The sequence below is a fragment of the Hibiscus syriacus genome, unplaced genomic scaffold (genome assembly GCF_006381635.1).
Source record: "Hibiscus syriacus cultivar Baekdansim isolate YM2019G1 unplaced genomic scaffold, ASM638163v2 tig00110500_pilon, whole genome shotgun sequence".
In the NCBI taxonomy this organism is placed as follows: Eukaryota; Viridiplantae; Streptophyta; class Magnoliopsida; order Malvales; family Malvaceae; genus Hibiscus; species Hibiscus syriacus.
In genome coordinates this window covers 2,439,806-2,447,443 of record NW_024062762.1, presented here as the reverse complement: position 1 = coordinate 2,447,443, position 7,638 = coordinate 2,439,806, and the positions used below count along the sequence as shown (strand labels likewise).

The window sequence follows — 7,638 nt, the reverse complement described above, 5'->3', positions numbered from 1 at the left end:
TATTCTGACATTTTTCGACGTGCCAAATCCGTTTCCGAAGTTCGTTTCGCCAAATTCGAACCCGAAGGCCTCCAAATCATTAGTCAAACCCTTTGATTTTGATTTTGACCAAGAATTTGAATTTTCGAAAAGTTATACTTTATGTTTTTCGACGTCCTGATTCCGATTCCGCAATCCGTTTGGTCAAATTCAGACTCGAAATCCTCCAAATTGATAGTCAAACCCGGAAAATGCTTATATACTTAAGAATTTTAGCTTTGATCAATTAAGTAAGACTTGGAGTTGATAAATTATTATTGTTTGAAGGTACAAGAGACTCTCCGGATCGTTCGACAGCTTGACCCAACTCTTTTAGATCAGTTAAACCACGTGTGCCAGTAATCACCCGTAAGACCCGTAAATTTTATGATTTTAGAGATTAATTATGTTACCCATTAGTAATATAGTGTTATTATAAATTAGGTTTGAAAACTGTAGCAGAGCGTGGTGAGACCAGCAATCAGTAGATCTACTATTTGAACCTATTATCGAGGTGTGTTCCCTATTTATTACTGAATTTGTTTTATTTGTTTTAATATGTGGTACACTGAATTCTTTGGTTATTGTTTTATTGATGCACCGATTTAATGTGATGGTTTATGGATTATGACCGCTATCTGATTTTGTTTTGAAATGGTATATGATTACCATGTTTATGGATTTATGGAATTTATGTCACGGTGCAATTGAATTTTTGGAATACGAATTTATAAAGTACAGCTCTGATCAAGCTGGAAAATTTTACGGACCTAATGTGACTCTTAGGTAGGCTCTGCGGCCCTGAGATCATTTTCGGGTAGGCCCTGCGGCCCTAAGATGTGTTCTTAGGTAGGCCCTACGACCCCAAAATCTATCTTGGGTAGGCTCTCAGGCCCTAAGATGTTCCCTTAGGGTAACTCTTTTATGAGATTTACTGCAGTATAATTTTATGAGATTTACTGGACTATGATTTGTTTAGTGTACCTATCATGATTTTATAGTAATGTTGGGACACACTGAGCCTAGCTCATTTTTTCGAAAATATTTTCCCCTTTCAGATACTGTTGGTTAGATTCACCCGATTGAGCACTTGGAGGATCAACATATCTCTTGAAGTATATCGTATTGTAATGTTTTATATTTTAAGTTGACACTATTTTGGTAAAATGGGCCTTATTTTAAAATATTGGATTTTATAATGATTTCTCCTTTGCTATTTATATTTGGGTTATCGTAAATTTGGATTTTTAAGACATGTTTAAATTAATTTGTTTTTCTTCATTATATTTATGAGATGTATTTTTATAGTATAAATTATTATAATTTCATAAACGTCATTTATAATGTGATTTTACCATGATTGAATAATGGTTTCGGAACAATATCTTTAAGAATCATGAATGTGATTCACTAGACTTAGTCTAAACGCATAGACCGAGTCTAGGGGGTTACATAATTGACATTATGAATAATTATTAGAGGAGAAACTGTTTTAAAATAAAAACTAAAAGCCTAACTGTGCATTTGCAGAAAGTTTCCAATAATGACAGTTAGATGAAAGGTTAAATGCCTTTGGGATAAAAGACTAAATGCATAACAGTGCATTATCGACATGAAAAGATGCCATAAATGAAATGCATAACGGTGCATTATTAGCATGAAAATATGCAATAAATGAAGTGCATAACGATGCATTATCGATATGAAAGGATGCCATAAATGAAATGCATAACGGTGCATTATCGGCATGAAAGGATGCCATAAATGAAATGCATAACGGTGCATTATCGGCATGAAAGGATGTCATAAATGAAATGCATAACGGTGCATTATTGCATGAAATGATTCCATAAATGAAAATAAATTATAATTTCTAAAGAGATAATAGGAAAAAGAAAAATATAAAGAAAGATAAGTATGCTAGGCATTCTAATAATGATTATGATAATTGTGTGAATGAAAATCTGTTTAAATGAGGAGGATTTATATAATCCTTATGGAGTATAAGATTTAGTGCGAAACTAAATAACGATGATATACTTATGTATACATTAATGTTTCCTTACAATATTATGTCTCACTAAGTAAATACTTAACGTGTATTGTTTTCACACGTAGGTAAAAGCAGAGACTAGTCAAGTAAGGAGTGCAACAGTAGCCGCAACTATCATCAATTAAGGTTGACTCGTCAGTAACAATGGGACAATCTGGTTTATTTTAAAAAAATTAGTTGGCATGTAATTAAAGTACTAAAAATGTTCTGAAATGTATTTAAGTAGAACCTCGTAGACGATTAAAATGAATGTGTTGCTTTATATTAAAAATGTATGTGTTTTAAAATCTGTAAACAAAAATTTTACGACCTTTGTAAACATGTATATGGATTCTAAAAGTAATGTGACATATGTACCTTATGTACGGAAATATATATGGAAAATAGGTGTTAAAAATTCACTTAAAATCGACAAAAATTTATATGAATGTTCGTTGTTCTAATATTCCAATCTCCTTCGACGATCTTTTGATAATGTTAGTTTCGAGATATGTTCTTTTTCTTGAAAGAATATTTCTCATCATTTGAATTTTCAAACAAATATCGTAAAACCCCTAAAATTTGAAAAAAATCCCCAAACTTCTAACGATGTCTAAAAACACAAAATTTGTCGACTTCTTACGACGACTAAAAACGAGTGAAAAAATCGATGATGAGGTGAAACAAAAAAATGTTTCACGAAAGAAAAACGTCAGTACCATGCCAATTGAAATTATCTTGTCACACTTTTGTTAATGAGTTACCGGCCTAATATCATAATTGAAGTTCAATGCTATAGCTGAATCAATTTAAAGTTTGATGGTAATATTAATACTAAACCTAAAGTTCAATGGTATTTGGTATTGTTTAACCTATTAATTAATCAATTATATATGGATTTATTCACCAAGAGGATAGCGTTTGAAGAATAAAACGCGAGCCGATAAGGTATTTGTTTTATGAGAAAATAACTTCAGTGACCAAAAATCTCAGATAATATACGATTTTGATCAATTTTTTTTGGATTTGCGAAAATGACCAACAAAATCGTAACGAATTTAGAAAATCGCAACGGCAACTATAGACTATCGCAACGAATTTAGAAAATCGTAACGACAACTGTAGACTATCGCAACGCGAATTAAAAAATCGCAACACGATTTTCAACTATCGTAACGCGAAATGAAAAATCGCAACGCGATTTTCAACTATCGCAACGCGATTTTCAATTATCGCAACGCGAAATGCAACGCGAATTTACGATAGTGGAGATCGCAATACGAATTAGAGATCGCATTGCGATTTTGTTGGTCATTTTCACAAATTCAAAAAAATTAATCAAAATCGTATATTATCTAGTATTTTTGATCACCTATGTTATTTTCTCTTGTTTTATTCAATAGAGACGACGACGAGAACAACAACCCCAAACCAATTCCCAAATACGTATATCGCCTCTGATTTTGTTTGCTTCTTTCTATAGAAAGAAGATGTCCACCCCAGTTTGCCCATTCGTGAAAGTGGCTCGACCGGACGACGTTTGTCCAGCCAAAAAAGCCTCAGCCGGTGTCAGCGAGGCAGCAGCGCCGAGAAAAGACCCTGTCGAAACTGCCACCGTGTCTCCGAAATGTCCCTTTGGTTACGATTCCAGCAACTTCAAGCTTGGTCCTCTCAGTTGTATGATCTGCCACGCTCTTCTCTTTGACTCTGCCAAATGTATCCCTTGTTCTCACCTTTTTTGCCAGTAATTATCGATTATCCCCTTGTTTATTCATCTATAAATTTTGGGTTTTCTAATTTCGCTTCCCCGCCCCTCCTCTCTTTTTTAGCTATTCGTGATTATAATTCTTTAATAGATCTTATTTGATTACTTATTTTGCTTTTTTTATGATAATTCCTTGATGGGTTTTTCTTGTTTGATTTTTTTGGCTGTTTATCATGTTAATTCCTTGATCCATTATCTGTGATTTATTTAATGATATAATGTGTTTTCCATTTTTCTCTCTCTAATGATATACTATATTTTTATTCCTTTTAGTGTGTGTATATCTCGGTTTAAGGATTGTCCATTGTGGAGCTGATATAGAGAAATTGGAAGCTGACACAAGTCTTCAAAGCATGGTTGATCGATTCATCGAAGGGCATGCGAGGATCAAGAGGCCACATGTTGATGCCAGTGGAGAAGGAGAGCAAGTTGTGAATGAGGATAAAAAGGTTATTTATGAGGATGTCTCGTTGGACAGAGGTGCTTTCTTGGTGCAACAGGCTATGAGGGTAAGCCTTTGCTCTTTGTTTTATTTCCTTTTGTTCCTAGTAAGAAGAGTAATTTCGTACTTGGTTATATTAAATAGTATCTGTTTGCTTTGTAAAGGCTTTTCGTGCTCAGAATTTTAAAAGTGCCAAATCTAGACTCACTATTTGTGCTGAAGACATCCAAGAACAATTAGAGAAAACGGACAGTTCTTCAGAGCTATACGCACAGCTTGGAGCAGTTCTGGGTATGCTTGGTGATTGTTGGTATGTTCCCAAACTTACCCCTTCTATATCTATATGCTGATGCCTGTATGAATGCATGTCATGCTTAATCATGTTGATGTTGGTCTGCTTAGACTAGAGATATTTTATTTCGAGAGACGAACAAAAGTAGGTTATGATAAGTGTTTAATGCTTATATAAAGTATTTGTTGCTAAATGCACGAATGACATTTCAAGATGTTAGAGCTACGCTAGTGTGATTTGAAACTCTGTGATTTTCATTCAAAATGGTAAGGCTTGATGTAAACTCATATAGTATATGTGCCTATCCAAGCTTGAGCTCTTTGATAATTTGGAATCTCTGGGGAATGTTTTGTTAAGCCCATGAACTTTTTCATATATTTTTACTTACAGGATGCTTTTACTTTAGTACTGTTTTGGATTAAAAAAACTTGATAATGATGCTGTGTCAAAATTGAAGAAATTTCTCTTAACCCTATGTTTTGGATTGGAGTGGGAGAGGGAGCCGGATAGGGAAGTAAGAGAAAAGATCATCCTTTCATTTGTTTGGATAGAATTTTTAATTTAGGCAAGGTAAAGTAAGGGAAATTGAGTATTCCCTTGAAATTGAGTATTCCCTTCCTTTCCCTTGAAAGTTAAATTTTTTAGTACCCCAATTTGTGGGGGAAAGCTAGGGAGAGGAAAGTCATAAAAATTTGCATAATGTGGTGGAAAATGCATGCATCTATAAGTTTGCATTAGTGGCTGAAAATGCTAGGGAAATGAAATAAAATGATTTGGGTCTTTCTTGAATGAGTCCTATGGTTTTAGTCTCCTTTCGACGAGTTGAACTATACATCCAAAACACACGATCGTATCTTATCCATTCTAATTTAAATGATGGATTAGTTTGGTAGTTCATTTCTATTTCAAAAGGTACTTTTTGTTTTCGAGTTTGGGAGGCCGAGTGAACTTTGCATAATTTGTGACTAAGTTAGACCTTGAGTATCATTGCAGGATAATAGGCACTTTGTTTCCACAGGTCAAGGATTAATTGTAAATTTGGAACAGGGAATTTGTCACTGAGAATCCATGTTAGCTCTTTATATGCTTTAATACTTTAGATCTTGATATGATCTATGAAATGGAGATTTTCCATGGTGGTTCAATCTGGATGTGCATAACGTTATTCATCCAAGCTGCTACGCCTTTTTGCAATTGATTCTTGGACTGCAACATTGCATTTTTCTTCTATATGCCTCATGTTTTACATGGGCCATGATTCAACAATTATTTTTCATTTGCTGCGAAATCCATGAGCTACTCCTTTTATGGATGTCAGTTGCACTACTTGGTTAGATTTCAGCTGAAGCTTCTTTGACGGTTAAAGCACAAAATAATTATGGTTCTTTTACTGTTTATTGTTTAGTGTTCTAGCTTTTATGAGAGTTTGGAATTCCATCTGTACTTCATACTGGATTAATTACCCAGGAGTTTCTAGATTTTGTTACGTTTGAAGTTGCCACCATATTCTTGAATTAAGTAATTGGAATTTATTCACTTTGACCTTATAATAAATCTTGTATATGTGGATAAATTGAATTTTGATGTGAACTTGTTTGGAACATGATGTAAACTTGGAGAATAATCACTGAAATAGCCTGATGTGAGCTTTATTTTATGGCAAAGCAACAATACAACCGATAAAGATGTCTTCGTACTTTGTAATGCAATTGTTTGAATAACAAAGCATTCAATTTTCTTGCAGTCGAGCAATGGGAGATGCTGCTGCTGCAATCAATTATTTTGAGGAGAGTGTCGAGTTTCTTATAAAATTGCTAGCGGATGATCTAGAGGTTTGTTGCACCTTAAACTTTACTTGTCCCCATGTATTTTTCAATAATGATGTGACGGTGATCAAATTTCGACATTCTTCAGATAACACATACTCTGTCTGTTTCACTTAATAAAATTGGAGATCTTAAATATTACAATGGAGATCTGCAAGGTGCGAGGTCTTACTATTTGCGCTCATTGGGCATCTGACGTGATGTCGTCAAGAACCATCCCGGTGTTGCTTCTGAGGTTAGCAACTTGTTTTTTCTTTTCCTTCATGTGTACTTTCCCTCTTTCTGTTTTGGTTGGCCCAGTGTTAACATCGTAGTGTCCATTTATTTGTGTGATAGCACCCGAGAAACGCGGTTGCTTTTCTAATGAGGATGATGTTGCTTAGATACGGGTATATGTTCCTTGAAGGGTCATATTCTCGTACTTTCCCTGGCTAAAGTTGCAGATGTGGATAGGACACTGGGAAAAGAGCATGAGGCTGTTGGTGGATTTGAAGAAGCCATAAAGTTGTTAGAATCGTTGTCCCTGAAATCCGCAGAAGCGGGTCTTGAACCCCGGGTAAGGTCGCTTCGAAGCTAATAAATCTATGATCTGTGTGATTTCGTTCTCATGTTTTCGCTTGCAGCGCCTTTCCGTGCTTGCATTCCTCAAAACTCAACTTGAAGAGAAACAATCCGAGGCAACTGCAGGTCCAATGACAACATAACGGGAAACTTGCCGCGAATCGAAATAAAGGAGCATGTTTCTGTACATACACGAGCTCCGGTTTACCCAGTTAACGAGCTCGGCTGGACTTGGGGAAAAAGATGATCGTTCTTTTTAAATGTTTTGTTAGATCTTGTGAATAAGTATAGTAATATGACAATAAAAGATGAATATCATAGTTTCATACAACTTTATTAAATGCGTAATGGTCAGATTTGATATAATTTACTTAAGATAGGTTCCTTGTGGTTTAATTGTAAAAGAACAATTGTTAATCGAGAGTCCTAAAATATCACTGATTCTTAATTTTTAAAACAATTACCCATATATTATCTTAATGGGTAAACTATTCCGAATACCACTGAACTTTGTTTACGGACTTGTTTATACTATTGAACTTTTAATTTTGTCAATTATAATATTGATCTTTAGTTTTACATTCAATTGTGTCACTTTGCCGTTAAGTCACTAACGGGACAAAAAAATGATTAAAGGTTGCTGATATGGTATGTAACACCAAAATGATGACGTTTTGGTATGGTTGTTTTGATGTTTAAAAC

The 7,638-nt window shown here is 34.5% G+C and overlaps 1 pseudogene; it reads left to right on the top strand.

Moving 5' to 3' along the window:
* The first annotated feature begins 3,462 nt into the window (after positions 1–3,462).
* LOC120129473 lies at positions 3,463–7,296 on the top strand (annotated as a pseudogene).
* The last annotated feature ends 342 nt before the right edge of the window (positions 7,297–7,638 follow it).